The following is an 18,628-nucleotide window of genomic DNA, read 5'->3' on the forward strand; positions in this document are numbered from 1 at the left end:
TTTCTGTCCTTCAGTATACCTGAAATAACAGTGAACCTGTGATTTATGCAAATGTCTGTCTTAAGTTATTGTGTCTTTTAATGAGGAAGCTGCTAATTAGATTATGTCTGAATCACGTCTGTTATGCATTTACATAATGACTCTCAGATAAAGGGAATGACAAATGGCTACAATGTGGACTTTTTATGCTTTTAGCCATCTTGTTTCACTCAAGCCGGAGTGCCGAGAGGTGGCTTGACCCTTGACCTCCGACTCCAACAATGTTCCCTATCTGGTCTCTCACGCAGAGGTGAAATCTTTGACGTGACATAGTGTCCTCATCTCGGTTTGTTGAGATGTGTTACAGTGTACTGGGAAAGGTCTTCTCTGGGAAACATATGGCAAGGGAAGTAACAAAGGCAAGTTGTGTGCCAAGTCCTGCTATTGCATATGTGTGTTGTGTCTCACTCTTTGTTGCAGTGTGGATCAAAGCACCTGAACTCATCAGTGTCTCTTGAAGGGAAAGACTCTTATCATTTTCACACAGATGTCCTCAATGTTAAATGGAATGCTTAGAGAAAACGTTTTACCGGGGAGCAAGTGCGCAGCTGATCGAGCAGGTAGATGAGGAGAAACAGGGAGCGGTGCTGTGGTCAGGATTTTTCTTTATCTTTTTTTGAGTTTGTTATTGGGGGTTAAAGGCAGGGGAGCAATTGGAGAGTATTCATTTAAGTTGAAAAAGAGAGTTAGGTGTGCACCAGGGCTCCACACTTGACTGAACTCGCCTGGGAAAGTGACACTTCCTACAAGACTGGGTTTGCTGAAAGGTTTTGATTAGACCATTATTTTCAGGGTTTCACAAACTTTCCTTTCCCCAGCAAGCTTGAAAGGGAATTACAATTAAGGCTTGTTTTAGAAATGCTGAGTAACATGCAGAAGACTGGATATTTGACAGAACTTTGGACCTGTGAAGACTTTTTTTTGCCATGCTGGGAAGTTTAACATACAAAGGGTGGAAGTACTCTGTCAACTTCAGTGATGTTTTTAACATGTACCTGCTACTGATTTACCATGTTGCACTGTATCTGTCCCATGATCTTGCAGATACGATTAAAAATGTAGCACCCTTGCTAAAGTTGGTTGTTTCAAGGCCCAGATGCCTTGGTGGGACTATCTGAGGGTCAATGAGGATAGCCTAGGGGCTAGGTTGCTTGATTAGAGAAAATTTGGACCAAATTGATTCACATGCTAGCACTTGGTGTTCCTATGTCTTTTGCCATGTCGGTATTAGTATTGTCTATTTGTAATACATGTCTGTATTTAATATGTGAAGACTGTTTGATACGTGGTGTCACACCTGGTGGAATTATGTTTAACTTCCGTACATATTTTGCTTGAGCGGTACAGCCATGCATAGTGAAATTGCAATAGAAATAAGTGAAACTCCTTGCTTGCACTCCAGTTATGTCACATGAATTCACCAATCATTCTTCACAGGGTTTCTGAAGAACTGTCTTGGTAGATGCTTCTGAAGAGATTCTTCTGAAATACATTCTGAAAAAATCTTCTGAAGGGAGACGGCCTGGGACTAAAAATCTACTATTCAATCCATTGCTCAGGACCGGTCTTTCAAAAATCTGGAAAAATGAGGAGGAGCGAGGATAAAGGTAAAAAGGGCACAATTAGCATGGCTTTATGTTCCCACATGCCCCTTTGCTCCGTCATTTGCTCTTGGTTTTTTTTCTTTCACCTAGTTGACCTTTTCTGTGGTCCGAAGGAAACAGAGGGTGTGACCATTGCATGTGGTTCCAAATGAACCCATATATGTTAGAACAAGAATACAAGGAAAAAAATCTGTGCTTTGATACCAGATCTAAATCAGTTTAAAATCAGAACTTTTAATGTAAACTTTAATCATAATTTTGCAATCAAGTGAAGTCAGAGTCCTCTCTCTGAACTTTTGTTTCAGGACTGAATGTGTTTTCCCCTGTATGAATTCCAGAAAGTGAGTCCAGCGAAGTCTTGAGGTCTCAGAGCAAAGGGAGGGGTCCTAGAACAGTTTATTCAGAAAAATGTATTTCATATTGTGAAAATATTTCAACACATGAAAAAAGTGTAACTATTTCATTGGCAGTATGTATTACACAAAGAGGAATATGTACCTTCCCCTCTGGATTTATAAACATACTAATTTAAATTCTTATTAAAGTGAATGGAAAAAAGCTGAGTTTGCAAAGGTTGTATGTGTATGTTTGTCTGTATATACTTCTGGATAGCAGTGGTGTGGAATCAGCAAGCCGGGGACCTTCTTCAGACACACCCAGCCAGCCTGGACTCTGGCACAGGAGCTGATCGGAGTAGGCGAAGAATGTAGTTCTGAAACGCGGGAGGCGATGCAGGAATTTCCTCCAGCCAGCAGGGCCGGAAGGCAGCAAAGAAAGCAGCCAGCTCTCCAAGGCAACGGCAAACGTGGCATTCATAACGGCTGAGACGTTTCCTTCTTGAGCTCTTCGAGCAGTTCAAACTGATGGCATCCAGATGCGCCCATTTCCTGTCTTCGTTCCCTTTTATACTACTTCCTAGAGGGGAATCGTCCCCGTGCTGCTGAAGTCATCAAACCGCTATGTTTGCAGGCCTTTCAGAAGCTAACTTGTGCTTTTCATTTAGATGATTAAATGGGAACAAAAGCACGTAGTCTCAATAACAGCAGTCCAATAATGCAGGACTGAGAAACCACATGAGGAAGGGTTACCTTGGGGCTAATAGGAGTGGGACCTGTCCCAGATAGTCCAACAATTCAAAACTTCATGCCAAATGGAACAGGCAGTCTTCACCGATTAATCTGAAGCTACCCACAATGAGTTCCATACGAAAGGCAAACAGCAGCTGCTCTACCATTGGCAATGAAATCTATGCTCTATCTCTTATGAAATATCTTTCACTGAAAGTTTACCAGAAGGGAAGCGATGGGCTTCCAGAGGACAGGCCTGACCCAGGTTACAGTAACTCTGAATAGCGGGCAAATCCAGTCCAACCGCCTTTGTTTGATCAGATTGCCTGTTCACTTCTCCTTTTATGTCACTTCCTGGAGAAAGGAGGCACGCCTGGAATTCCCTGCAAGGCAATGCCCAAGGCCTGCACCCCCATGAAAACTAGTGACAGCTCATGAACTCTTTTTCCAAACCAAGTGGGTGATTTTTTTTTCCAGGTGAAGCCTCACCCTTGAACTTTCTCCCTTGTATGCCAGTCATTCTTCCTAAATCAATCTGTGGTAGGAGGAAAAACTACAGTGATGAAGAAAACAAAAAGTTGACAGGATGAGGAGTGGATCTCTCTAATTTACATTCATTTAGCAGATGCTTTTCTCCAAAGCAACTTACAATGGGTACTATGTAGCGTTACTAGCCCACACACCTTATTCACCGTGGTGACTTACACTGCTAGAGATACTGCTTACAATGGGTCACTCATCCATACATCAGTAGAACACACACACTCTCTCTCCGTCACTCACACACTATGGGGGAACCTGAACAGCATGTCTTTGGACTGTGGGAGGAAACCAGAGCACCCAGAGGAAACCCACGCAGACACAGAGAGAACATGCAAACTCCACACAGACTGAGCAGGGATCGAACCCACATTCTCTCGTGCCACCTAGGTGTTGTGAGCCAGCACTGCTACTCGCTGTGCCACCATGCTGCAATTTCTTGCTCCACACCTCAAGTTTGACAGAAACTGGCCAGCTGATTCATCTTTACAACTCCATTACCTCATATTAAAATTTATAGTGACATTTGATTGTGTACAGATTCATGATTATTGCTTCTTCTAGAGTGTTACCTTATTTGTATAAAGCAAGGGAATGCGAAATACGTTACAATCAGATATTCTGTACATGCTGCTGCAAGATAAAGGCAGGGTAGTGATCTCATTATGCTTATGAGATTTGTTGGGAGTGGCTGGGACTGAAATCACCTTGATGGAACAAGTTTGTCACCATTTTAACAACTCTGGAGAATCATTCCAATAGCAGTAAGATCCCCCCAAAACTGCAGTCAACATGCTTATTGGATTAGCATTGAAAACTAAAAATGAATCAAAATTGTGATTACAGTTGTTGTACATTATTATACAGGGAAGAGATGGCCAGTTGTTTATAACAATCTAAAACACACACACACACACACACATTTTCAGAACCACTTGTCCCATACGGGGTCACGGGGAACCGGAGCCAACCCGGTAACACAGGGTGTAAGGCCGGAGGGGGAGGGGATACACCCAGGACAGGACGCCAGTCCGTCGCAGGGCACCCCAAGCAGGACTTGAACCCCAGACCCACCAGAGAGCAGGACTGTGGTCCAACCCACTGCGCCACCGCACCCCCCAATCTAAAACATCATTACTTCAAATCTTTTAATCGTTGTACGCTGAAGTTGCTTCCTGTTAATCACTATCTAGCTGTTCAAGTGAGAGAAAGGTGTGAAAAAAGCTTGCTAAGTGTGTTGTCTTGAGTAAAACCATGTAGGGAGAAGATAAATAATGGTATCCAGAGGTCTAGCCAGATGTTACACTGGCTCTTCATCTCTGTCCATGGAGATCTTCTCTGGAACGGAGCGTAAAAAATCGGTCCTGTTCCATAGCTGTCTCGTAGCGTCAGCTGTCTGTGGAAAAGTCACACAATCCCTGGAAATCCTTGTTTATGAGGGATGATGCTTCAATTTAGAAATACATTTTTTCCTTCACCCTTTTCATTTATATGGAACTTCACAAATTAAGTCCAGCCCTTCATTATGAAGACTGAGTAACCAGGTGCCTAATTTGATACGTTTCAGCTAAACTGAAAACAACAACGTCATATGTCTGGAACAGCTATAGCAGTACTGACATCACACATCATGCGAGAGAATGGTACAAACATCAGCTGAAACTTTCTGCTGAAGATGTGCCATTTGATGCAATAATTCTGTTTTGTGCGGGCTCCCGAGGTCCAGCGGAGAACAGGCTGTACTTTGACAGAGAGGTTCTGTTCGTATCGAACTGTTTGCGTCCTCGTCACAACAGTGCTCTCCCCTCTAAGTGCCTCTCTGGACACTGTGGGCTCATGGAGAAGTGGTATCTTCAACAAGGACACTTGAAGCCTCAAAACTATCAGTCCCTCCAACTATTACACATCACAGCCTGAACACGCTCTGTGTTGCTTGGACGTTAAGGTGACAGCGCTGGTACCAGCTTTTTCTCCCCAAAACACACCATAAGCTGGATTCCTGACAGCCTGTTGGGATCTGCATAAGAATACAGAGGGTAGAATTTCTTTGCCCATCCGAAATTTTTACATTCCAACCCAAACCATGTGTCAACATACCCACCACTGGTACTTTACTGCTGCCTGTGCGTGACATACACAGTTCCAGCATACTCACAGGTCTGTCAAACACGTAAGCTTGGAAAAACATGGACATCTAACTATGAGAGAAGGATCAGCAGTTTTCAACAAAAGGTTAAAGGTCAGCAGGGGTCAGAGAGACACACTGTAGGGATTGAAAGTAAGAAAACGAGTGAGAATTTAGCAGTGTCCTGATCACAGAAGAGTGTAGCATCAACACCAGAACAGGACGGGCAGAGGTTCTTTGAGGTAGGTCCAGCTATTGCTGGTGGTAACCTGGTCCCATCCCTCAGTATGTTTCCTCTATGGCTCTGCTGATTCTGAGCATATTGTCTTCGTCACTTGCGTCTGTCTGAGCTTGTTTATAAGCATCAGACAAAACTGAGGTTGACTTCTGCTAACGGAGTGCAGCTGGACGTAATACAGATGCTCCTTGACTTATGATCTTTTGACTTATAATTTTTCGACTTCACAATGGTGAGCTAGCTATAGAAGTCCAGTAGAAACCATACTTAGAATTTAGATTTTTTTTTTTTCCCGGGCAAGCGATGTGTGGTGCAATACACTCTTGCGATGCTGGGTAGTGGCAGCGATCCGCTTCTCCCAGTCGCTATATAGATACCCCACATATCTGCATTGCGTTTTGTGCATCCATAACGTCACAGAAACACCCATGTGCGTCTCCTGCTACTGGTGGGAAGAAGAAGAGGAAGGCGATTACTCTTGAGGAGGAACTCAAGATAATTGCCCAGCAGGAAGGTGGCAAGCCCGTATGGTCATCGCACGCATGCTAGGCTGTGATCGTAAGTTGCGGAAGACCCTCAAATCGTAGGAATGTGTCCAGATATAGCAAAAGGAAGTCACTGAAGAGTTCAACCATTTCATAGTTTCAGGTTAGAACCACCATGTCCCTCCCTCTCCTGACTTGTTTTAGCAGCAATCCTCACCTGAGGCGAATACTTTATCAGCGATTAAAGGATAGAGTGAAACTGTGCCTAAGGTGAAATAGATTTCACTGGTAGAGGACAAGCCACACAGGTGTAAAAGCTGGAGTGAATGAGAGTCTTGTGCTGAACTAGTGCAAAATGCTGATTTGAGTCTTCACAGGTGATTGTTTGTGTGTGTATGTATGTGTGTGCAGTGGGTGTGAGAGGAAGTTTGGAAATAATTGAACCTGTCATCCATATTAGTTTGGTTTTGGCTTTAGCCACTATTGCGTATGGAACTTGTTTGGCCCCTCGCTCCTGTTATAGTCCTGCTTTTAAAACGATCCTTCGGAATGAGTACATCTGGTAAGCAAACAGACACCCAAAACGCTCCTTGTGCAATTTCCGGGAAGGAGACGCCCGCTCGCGGCTCTGGGTCCAAAACAGATAGAGTGAAGGAATGGGGCCTTTGTACTGCAGTGGAGATACAGGGAAGTTTTCCAGAGGAAGAAATAAAAAATGAAAGGAAGAAAAACATTTTGCATGTCTGAATTTGCTCATTAGAGATTCGGAGAAATTTCTCCAGAACATTGTGCAACCGTTGGTGGGGATCTGACCTTCAGCTTTGCCGAAACGAGGGTGCAGGGCTGATGTTGTAATAAGGTCGACCTAAACAACTGCCTGGGGGACCAAAATTTGTGGGGTGGGGTGCTAAATTTCGCCACTAAAATTAAAAAATAAATAGTAATTGTGAAAAAAATGTATGGAAAACCTTGCATAATAATAAGGAAAAACAAAATTTCCTCATTAAAAAAAAAAATAAAATTAAATATCTGCTGCCTTATATATTATTTAATCAACACATTGCCACCTCGTGTCTTTGGAAGATGAAATTACTATGAAATGAGCTGTCAGTCTTCTCAGTAAGTAATATTTGCATCTGTTTGGTCCTTTAACCCACTTTGGCCTTGAAAAAGTTTTGTTTTCAGCCTGTTTCAGTAATTCAATAATACATTTGTCTCCTGTGCATACGGAGTGCTCACATGTCATCATAAATAATTATGTAATAATAACATTTAGAAAGTCAGCTTTTATTTGTCTTCTCAATCTGTATGTGTGTCTGTCTATGTATGTATAGCGATATTAATTTAGAGATGGAAGTCGGGTTGATTCTTGCCTAGGGGATCCAGAAGATACACACACACACACACACACACACACACACACACACACACACACACACACACACACACTTGTTTTTGGGTCACTCTCCTGCGCAAATCAGCCCCATTAACATAGTGGTGTCACCAGGACTCATCCTCTGTAAGGAAATCCAGTCACCTGTGAACACACACCATATGCACAGTGTGTTACAGTGTTTATTTTGTGTCTGTGAGACCGGTTGATTCTGGCCGTCACCATGCTGGGTGTAAACTTAGATTTTTTCGCAGTGATTCATTCACACCTTTATTTGTACTGTTTATTTCAAAGGTACTTTTCCCAAAGCAATGTGAAGTACTGGGGCGCAGCGGCAGGATCCGTCCTCATACTTAACGACTGTTTACTTCTGTCCCTGTGTGACTCAGCTCTCTTCTCCACGGTGTATTTTTCCGCAAGTCACTTCTGTACATGATGTCTCGGAGTGCTTAATGTAGTAACGCGTGGCCATTAATTAAATATAGAATGAAATCAAACAAACAGTGGTCATGGCACACAAAGCGAGGGTGAGAAGGCGAGACGGCAAACAAAAAGTCCCAAAGAAGGTCCAGGAGGAAGCAGTCAGTGGGGGCACAGTGGAGAGGAAATGGAAGCTTGGGGGTCAGAGGTTGGAGGTTCGACATCTGGAATAGAAACCTCCTGAAAAGGCTTTAAATCCCACAGGGAAGGTCTGCACCTCAGTGTCTTGGTAGTGAACGACAAGGGAGATAAAAGAATGACGCTCTGAGTGGAATATGCACTGAAAGCTGTGGGAGAAACCCTAAGCTCATGAAGAGTCTCTCCATGGCACACAAACACTTATCCAGATTTTTTATGAGGCACTTCTTTTCAAAATCGGGCGGCATGGTGGCACAGCGCCTGGGTGGTGCGAGAGGACGTGGGTTCAATCCCTGCTCAGTCTGTGTGGAGTCTGCATGTTCTCCCTGTATCTGCATGGGTTTCCTCCCACAGTCCAAAGACATGCTGTTCAGGTTCACGCATAGCGTGTGAATGAGTGACAGAGAGAGTGTGTGTGTATGAATGAGTGACCCATTGTAAGCAGTGTATCTAGCAGTGTAAGTCACTGCTGTGAATAAGGTGTGTGGGCTCATAACACTACATAGAGTTTACTGGAAGTTGCTTTGGAGAAAAGTGTCTGCTAAATGAATAAATGTAAAATAACTTTGTGTTAACTTATGAATTTATACTGCAGGGTTAGGGCATTGGAAGGAGACGTGGTGGCGCGGTGGTCTTTGCTGGGTCCGGGGATTGAGTCCTGCTTGGGGTACCTTGCGATGGACTGGCGTCCTGCCCTGGGTGTGTCCCCTCCCTCTCCAGCCTTGTGCCCTGTGTTGCCAGGTTAGGCACTGGTTCATTGCAACCCCGCTCTGGACAAGCGGTTTTGGCCAGTGTGTGTGGTAAGTACATTGGTCCAGGGTACTACAGCAGGAGCTGGGATTTGAACCTGGGTCCTTAGAGTGGATGATCACAGCTCTGATAACTACCACGTGGTTCCCCTCCAAACAGATCCACACACACACCCACCCTCAGCAACACAAATGTCTCACATATGCTCACATTACTACTGATTTATCCGCAGACACACTCGCCAACACAGCAGAACGTCACAAACCAATCGCCTTCCACACAGCCTCTGCACTAGTGCGGCCCACGTCAATATTTCCCTCCGTTACTTGGCTGGTGGCCAGCGGTTCATCGGAACCGAGGCTAAGGGGCGGTCGCTGGAAGCCAAGCCAAGAACATTGTGTTCTTCAGAGGACGCCTGGGGGAAAACGGCACATTTCCACACTATTTCCACATTCCGCAGCACACGGGGAGCACACGGCACCGAGAAGGGCGTTCTTCGGGCACAGAGCACAGTGCGGCTGGGGCAGCGCGGTTAGGGGGTGTTATGCTCAAGACGGAAAGTGCTTTCATTGAGTCATGGGTTTCAGGATGGTGTCCAGCATCGCCTTTAACCTTTATCTTAATATTTTGGGCTGCTGCTTCCAATGATCCATGGCCATGACTATACACATTTCAGAGCAGCTGGTACCACACTGCATAGGATCCTGAGCACTGCTAGTTTGAATCCCCTTCATGCTGTTGTACCCTGAATTAAGTCCCAAATTGCTCCTGCTAAATAAATGCTGGGAGAGCTGGAAGCATAGTGGTTAGAGCTACTACTTCTGGATCCAAAGGTCGCAGATTTGATCCCCACCTCTGACTGTTGTACCCTTGAGCAAGGTGCGTATTCTAAATTGTTCCAATAAAAAAAATATTACCCAGCTGTTGTAAGCGTAATAATAATTATAACCTTAAAATTGCGATTCGCTTTTGAGAAAAGTTTCAGCTAAATGAGTAAATGGCAATTTTTTTTTAAGATAGAGGTATCACACACACTTTCAGAACCGCTTGTCCCATACAGGGTCGCGGAGCCTACCCAGTAACACAGGGCATAAGGCCAGAAGGGGAGGGGACACACCCAGGATAGGATACCAGTCCGTCGCAAGGCACCCCAAGCAGGACTCGAACCCCAGACCCAACGGAGAGCAGAACTGTGGTCCAACCCACTGCGCCACTGCACCCCTACATAGAGGCATCTGTTAAGAGTAATAACATAATAACATAACACAGGTCACTGGGAGAGAAATATGAACACATAGTGTTAAAGGGCAAAAGTAAACAACAGTTAATGGTCCCTTTAAAAAAGGCTCTGCTGTAGCTTTATAAGAGTGATCTTGTGTTGTTGATGATACAATTTGTACGAACAGGATTCAAATAGATATGGAATTTAAGCGGTTCGCGTCTGGATATGTGTATAGTCATGTTTGTTCGTGTGTGCTTGTTTATCTATGTGAGTGTGTAGCTGGGTGTGGTTGTCATGGACCCTTTTAAAGCTTATTTCTCTATGGTATCTAGATGAATAAACTTCACTATGACTAACTCTGACAGCTCTATTGTGTCGTGATGGCTATTGTCTATAGGTGGCGCTCTTCTCTTTACAGTGCTGCCGTGGGCCGGGGATGTGTGTGCAATGGCTCTATTGTGAGGCGGCCTGAGAAAGTGAAGCAACAATAATGCTGAAATGGCACAAGTGTGAGAGTGTGTCCCCCTCCTGGGGCAGAGAACTACCCTGTATTGCTTAATCGCCACACTGGGTGTGTTACCAGAACAATTAGTGAAACACTACAGTGACGACATAGTAGTTACTCTGTGTGAAAAGTAACATTTTATTACTATATCTGTTATATCATATGTTATATTAGTTTGCAAATGAAATGAGGAAAAAGCTAAATTTAATGTGTGTATGAAATTTAACTATTATGAACTGGCAATAGGGGGTGCGGTGGCGCAGTGGGTTGGGCCGCAGTCCTGCTGTCCGATGGGTCTGGGGTTCGAGTCCCGCTTGGGGTACCTTGCGACGGACTGGCGTCCCGTCCTGGGTGTGTCCCCTCCCCCTCCGGCCTTACGCCCTGTGTTGCCGGGTAGGCTCCGGTTCCCCGTGACCCCGTATGGGACAAGCGGTTCTGAAAATGTGTGTGTGTGTGTGAACTGGCAATGTAAAAAAATTATAAAAAGAAAAAAAAGTGAAAATATATATGATGAAATCAGGCTCTTGTTATGCCAAAAAAGAAAAAAACCTTTTTCGTTCTTCCTACTGGCTGGAAATTAAAGGATTGGTGAGGGAACGTTCTGCATTCATCCACAGGGTGAACCTGGCCTCCATATCACGGAGCGAGGAGGACAACGGCATCCCAGACGTGGGGAACTCCAGAAGGAACCCCCCCATACCATCCCCACCCCGAAGATCTCACCTCCATCTCCACCCCTGGATCTGGACAGCATGTCTGCGTCAACAAAGGGTTTTACAGCGCGTTGTGTAAAGTCATGTGAGGCGTCAGCGCGCAAGAGCGCCTGTCACCAGATGCCACATTAGTCACTTGGCAGACGTACGGAGGAGACTCGTGCTGCTCTGGACTCAACACATCTGCTTGAGGCAGGCACCCAGTCGCTCACCCTTGCTCACTTCGACAGTCCGTCCACTGTCTGTCTGTGTCACTTACTGCTGTTTTCCCTGTCACCTTGTTGTATGTGTGCTGGTGTAGCCTCATGGGTGAATAAAAATTTCATTCATTCATTCATTCATTCATTCATTCATTCATTTCAGTAGGCTGTAAACAGGAGTCCCTGTGCTTCACCTGCCCCCCCACAACAACAACATGTTGATTCTTCAGGCCCAGTGGCCCTCAGGCTACGGTTGCCTTCCAACCATTATCCAGCATCAGTGTCCTGCTGCATTCTGGGAAACCGCAGCAGGGCTTCCTGTCCCATGGTTGCCCATCTCTTTTTGTCAATTCTCTCTTCCGCTCCCTCTTCCAGCTGCTGCTCTGGGGCCGGGGGCCGAGAGCATCTCTTTAGAGAGCTCATTTCCTGTAGAAGTCCAGACGACTGCCATTTGGCCCTCGGTAGATAACCTCACACACACACACACACACACACACACACACACACACACACACACACACACACACATACACACCTCCTCGGTGGTGACCACATGGCCTTGCCAGCGTGATGACGCGTCCCTTGGTGTTTGCGACTCTTACGACGCGGCTCAGACTGCGTTCTCAGTTCGTTGCTGCGCTTGCGGCCCGTGACCCCCTTCCTGCTGCAGGTCCACTACGAAGGGTGCGGCCGTTTAGATCTTCGGCGCTCGGCCTGATAGGAGTCAAAAAGGCCGTGTGTCACAGGGGCCGCTGCCGATCTCTGAGGTGGACCTTCGCTGACAGCCCTTGATAAGCGCTGTGAGTCATGTGAGCGAGATCCAGGCTGATGTCCACAGGAAGCGAAGCGGCGAACACCCTCTGCGATGCGTCTCAGATAATCTCCAGAGGTCCTCGGCTATCATGACCAGGCATTTCCAGGAAGTTCGGCGGCACGTTGACATATGTGAAAGTTTCAGTGCCGCTGCGTCACACCGCGTGGTTCGTATGCTCGACGTGAAAAAAAACCATCGTGTCTCCCGTCATGTTAATAGAGCCTTGGTGATGTTACAAGAATTTACAACCGTTCTCCATGATCTTCCGCAAAGGTCTTTGCTAGAAGTTACTGGAAATGTCGGTGTTGCTAATCGGCGACTTCTGGGAATCTAATCTCCCAGCTGTCTGACTGGTCTGGAGTCCTACGTTACCCCACCGGGTCATGCCGCACCCCAGGCCCGGGACCCCCAGGGAGCTCAAGAGAAATGAAAAAGTGGAGGCAGGAGTCTCCGCACCACATGTCAACCGCCAACTTACTGTAAATGTACCCATGTGGAGACCATGGCCATTCCGTCAGTCTGCTCTCGCCCACGCCGTGTTCTTTCACAACGTGTTCTTTTTGGACGATGATGTTTTGCAGTGACTAAAGACTTTGGGTTTGGTGCTTAAAAACTTTTATTAGTCTTTGGGTTTTTTTTTTTTTAATTTGCTTGTAAACGAAACAGGTCAGTCCAAGGAAGAGCCAAATTATTGCCAAATCAACTTTGTCTAAGGAACTCGCATTAAATGGCTCGGCTAACAAAAAAAAACATAAAGGTGCCAAATGTTGAGAAGTTACCCAGCATGCTTTGCTTATCTTCATGCTTATTATTACATTTGAATTTTTTTATTTTGGTAATGCTTTTCTACAAAGGTGACTTCCAGGTTCCAGGAATCCAGGTCAACTGGTTTGGTCAAAGGTCTGAAAGCAACTTCCCTCAAGGAATTTGAGACAGCGGCCCCGGTGTAACTCAGAGTAAACGACAAAACAATGACAATACGGGAAACAGAGTATACCGTGTGCTAAAAAAGACGGTGAAATGTCACTGTGTCTGTCTCACACATCAAGCTTTATTACCTAGAATCCACCCCTCCCCCTGGACATTTTCTTGCATGTGAGCCGGGTGACGCTCTCATATTTGCATTCATCCGTTCAGTTGACGCTTGTCTCCTGAATGACTTATGATGTTGAACTTCTTACAGAGATCTACCCATTTATACTGTACGTGTTTAAGGAAAGTACCTTTATCAAGGATACTAAAGCGGGAGGTGGGATTTGAACCTGGGTCCTTCAAGTCCAAAGGTGGAACTAACCACTACACCCATTGCTGCCTCTTATGTTGTTGTTATTCTATCATCATAATTTCCTTTATTAGTCCGTGTTATATACCGCATGGTTTTTAGAGCAGGGGTTTCTGTTATTAGTTATATTTAAAGCTACAAGAAAGGTACCAAGTTGGGCGATGTGGGTGAGCATGCGATCCTAACAGTGAAGGGGAGTTGACTGCTTGTCCTTACCCAAGTATGTACCCCCTTTATGACTCCCTGTCCTGGAGTCCTGAAATCACAGTCCCGGCGAGATAAAGCTACACGGGGGTTGGAGACTATCTCTCTACCCCCTTACTCCCCCACAGCGATGCTGACCCTCTACCCCCACAGCTTGTGAGCACGCAGGCCGTATTCTTTTGGGGTGCCTGTTTTGTTTCTGTTCCGCTATCCGAGCGAAACGTCCTGTCCCCACCACAACCCCCCCCCCCACCACCCTCAGGAAGACCCTGACATCACCCCGTTGAGGGGCAGTAATGCCAAGCATGTATTCCGAGTTTCATCAGCCTGCTCGCAGTGACGGGGGGGGGCGGACGAGGGGGGGAAACAGTGAAGCTATTTTTTACCTCTGGTATTGCCCCCACTGGGACGTGCCGGGCTTTCCTCGTTGCGTCTGGATCGTTACCGGAAGAGCAGAAGCGGGAAATGAAACTGCACTCAATGTTCCCAGTTCACTGGGTCCAAGGTTTCACTGGTGAGAGGCGCTGTGTGAACCAGCACACCCTCCCACTGGAGGTTCCAGGGTTGAGGCTCGATCCAAAGCTTTGGAGTCAGAGCGCTTTCGTTTCTTGCTCCGTGATCTTTTTCTGGAAGCCCCTGGATGTGCCGTTCCAATGAAATGTGACATTTTCGTGTTTTATGGGGGGAGCGATGTGCCCATGAGAATGATTTAAGCAATTTATGATTTACAAAAATGCTATTAGTAGCTCATAGAGATGAGTAAGAACGGAGAAAGTCGAATAGCGGCAATCAGGCAGAAGGCAGCGAGCCCCCCTCCTGGTGCCTTAACTGGCAGTCCTTTGGTCACGAGCTGAAGGGGAAAACCAGGGGAAAGTTTCTGGACCAGATGCAGAGTTTGGTCTAGATTATGGAAAGAGGCCTTTTCCAGGTAGCTGTTCCAGATGAATGTTCAACGGGAAGTGATGTTTATTCTGAGGAAAAAAAAAAAAAAAAAAAAAATATATATATATATATATATATAGTATATATATGTGCAATCTTCACTGTTAGACTGAAAAAAGGAGAAGCAAGAGTCGCCTGAACTTGCTTGTCCAAAAAACTTCTTCTTCAGCCTTAAAGAAATATTTTGGACATGTGCCACTCTGTTCACTTGGCTCCTGTGCCAGATGTATCTCCCGTGACCCTTGAACTCGGTCATGCCAGCACGTGGATGATACCGCAGGAAGTCACCCCAGCTGCGTCCAGCGCTCTCCTCACAGATCAAATATTTGACATCAGCTTACGCAAACATAGCCGGCATTTTCTAGGGGGAATTTTCCTAGTATTGTCATGCTGGCAGATCTTTTGAAGTTCTGCAAATGAGTTTAAATTCAGCCAGTTACGTATCAGTGGACGCTCTCCAAGATCTCTTGCTGCATAACTGAGGGACTGAAGGCACCAATTCAAAGGGTTTATTCTCTTATACATGACTTCAGAAGCAGGGGTCAGTAGAATGAACTTTGAGAAAAAATACACCAGCTTCATGAGCTCCTGGTAAAGTGAATAATTCAATAGGGAATCATGAGCGTGAAGAACTCTAATGAAGTCAAGAGCTCTGACTTGACTTCGACTGCCAGTTAACTGCCACCATAATACCCATCACGAGACCCACTGGACCATTGGTTGTTTTGGTCTCTTGGGGATACTGGCCTGGGGAGATCAGGTAGTGACATCAACGGCCTGTACCAGGGTTGGGAGGGCAAGTGCTGGAGTAGGACTCACTTTTGACCTAGGAGATAGAGCAGCCCTTAGTACTGACCAGTGAAACACTAAAACTAATGTACAGTAGCTGTCATGCCACCAAGCACTAACCAACCAATGTCAACAACTGCTTGTCCCAAGCAAGCTGGAGCTTTACCCAGCAATGCAGGGCACAAGGACAAAGGGGGAGGGGACACACCCAGGACAGGACCCCAGGACGGGATGCCAGTCTGTTGCAAGGCAGTCCAACAGGGCTTGAACCCCAGACCCACCACATGGTGGGCATCAGCCAAACCTCCTGCCCTCCCCCCCTACCACCACTACTAACCACACACGCTATTCCATGTGGCAAACTAAACAATGATGTATAGAAAACACTAATGGAAGCTCAGCTCATTATAAGCCATTGTCATTTATGAGGATAATAACCTGAAATTACATGTGGAGTCTTACCTCGCACCTAAGCTCACAGTGTTTCTCAGGAAATGAAGACTGTCCCACATTAAAATATAAGTAGTGTCCTCCATAGGATTCTGGTCTCCGTCACCTCGTCTGTCACCTCATTACTGTCCAGGGACATAAGAGTGTGTGTTGACATGAAAATTAATGTTCCGAAGTGCTCCTGAGTGTGAGGTCCTTGCTCTGTTCTCTACAGACCTGGTTGTAGAAAATTTAACTACTATTATCCTATTCAAACGTACTGGAATGCATAAGAAAAAAAGACCATATTTTTGGACTCCAATTCTTGGAAGTTATTAAATAAGAGGGCTTAATGTATTACAGAATTTCTCATTTATATTCGCACTTTTAATAACACTGTGCATGCCTAAAGCTTTCATTTATTAATCAAAAGCTTTTCTCCAAAGCAACTTGTTATGAATTCTATATAGTGTTATCAGCCCACACACCTTATTCACCAAAGTGACTTACACTGCTAGATACACTACTTACAAGGGGTCACTCATCCATACATCAGTGGAACACACTCTCTCTCATTCACACACTATGGGTGAACCTGAACAGCATATCTTTGGACTGTGGGAGGAAACCAGAGCACCCAGAGGAAACCCACACAGCCAAAGGGAGAACATGCAAACTCCACACAGGCTAAGTGGGGATCAAACCCATATCTTCTCGCACCACCCAGGCACTGTGAGACAGCAGCATTACTCACTGTGCCACCCCTACTTATCTTGTCATTGTATTCAGTCATTCTGTAACAGTTTAATATTCAGTCATTCTACTGTACAATAGTCCAGCTTGCTGCTAGCAGTGTACCAAAATCCCATTCCATGACTTTGTTCTATTAATTTATTGTTCAGTATTTGGGTCAATGGGCTCACTGTGGAAAACTGGACTTCAAGGGTCCTTCTAGAGTTGTGGTTGGCACTGAAGAGTCCAGTATAGTGATCACTCATTTACATTCACTCATTTACATGAACATACTGTATACATTCATTTCGCGGTTGCTTTTCATAAAACTGAGTCACAAAAGTGCATTTTACCAGCAGACAAAAAGACGTTACAGACACATGATTACCGAAGTACAGTCATTTAATACAAAACCATCCAGTCACTTAACCGAATGCCGCTATTTTTACTCGCACACATTACACAAGTAACTTCATATAGAACTAATAGGGAGAAAAAGTTTTTTTTGCAACACATATATAACCATCCCTTTTTGCTAAGGGAGGCATTTACCATCATCATCATCATCTTCAGAGTGTCATCTTGAGAAAATTTGAAATCTGCACCACCTGAGTTGGATTTCACCCCACACCTGAGTGAACAGCTAAGGGGCTGTGAAACACCAATGTTACCCACTGCACCACCATTCATTAAAAGGAAAATGTGCGTGTATTTTTTTTCCACAAGAAAAATGAAACTAGCATATTGCACAGATGAACGCCAGTGTACAACATTTGTAAAATTATGTTATATGGGCTGCAATGTCCTTCTACAGCATGACTACCGCAATGAGTGCAAGCCGCCTTAGTATTTCATAGTGCTCAACGGTCTGTAACTCGGAATATATTTGTTATTTTGGAGCACTTTGATGTATTTTCATTCACCGTTTTTTCTTTTACTTTGTGATTTTTTACTATTTCTTTCAGTCCTCTTCATGCAACTATCATCCTCAGTCTTTGTTCACATGTTTTATGCTTTACTTATTATAATTATATGGGGGGTGCAGTGGGTTGAACCACAGTCCTGCTCTCTGGTGGGTCTGGGGTTCGAGTCCTGGTTGGGGTGCCTTGCGACGGACTGGTGTCCTGTCCTGGGTGTGACCCCTCCCCCTCTGGCCTTACGCCCCGTGTTGCCGGGTAGGCTCTGGTTCCCCGTGACCCCGTGTGGGACAAGCGGTTCTGAAACTGTGTGTGTGTGTGTGTGTGTGTGTGTGTGTGTGTGTGTGTGTGTGTGTGTGTATTATAATTATATATTATAGTAGTGGGGGTGCGGTGGCTCACTGGGTTGGACCACAGTCCTCCTGTCCGGTAGGTCTGGGATTCGAGTCCCCCTTGGGGTACCTTGCGACGGAGTGGTGTCCTGTCCTGGGTGTGTCTCCTCCCTCTCCGGCCTTATGCCCTGTGTTGCCGGGTAGGCTCTGGTTCCCTGCGACTCTGAAAGTGTGTGTGTGTGTGTGTGTGTGTGTATGATAGTAATAACAGGACTTGTGACTACCATGTCTGTTATTCCTCAGTCTTTTCTTTAGCTGCTGACTGGGAAAAGGCCTCAAAAATTAAATTATCATGTTGTACAGTTACCATGTGACCACTAGCTGACCAGTCATAATGCAGCTTTGGCTGTACCTGTATGTGTGGTACTGAGGCTGCACGTGAAAACCATCGCTCAGGTCGGCTGGTTGTAGGGGTCGGTGACTGCTCTATAAAAACCTCACCAGCTCACTGGGTAAAGTGCAGTCCTGTTGCTCGCCACTGTAGAGGTGGCCACTCCTGATCCAGAGATGTAGTCCTTGAATTTTTATTGTTATTTGGGCAAAGCATTCAAATACCACAGTTTTATCCAGGTGGCACAGCAAGTAGCACTGCTAACAGTGTATGGGTGGTGTGAGAGGACATGGGTTT

The sequence above is a fragment of the Scleropages formosus genome, chromosome 3 (genome assembly GCF_900964775.1).
Source record: "Scleropages formosus chromosome 3, fSclFor1.1, whole genome shotgun sequence".
NCBI lineage: Eukaryota > Metazoa > Chordata > Actinopteri > Osteoglossiformes > Osteoglossidae > Scleropages > Scleropages formosus.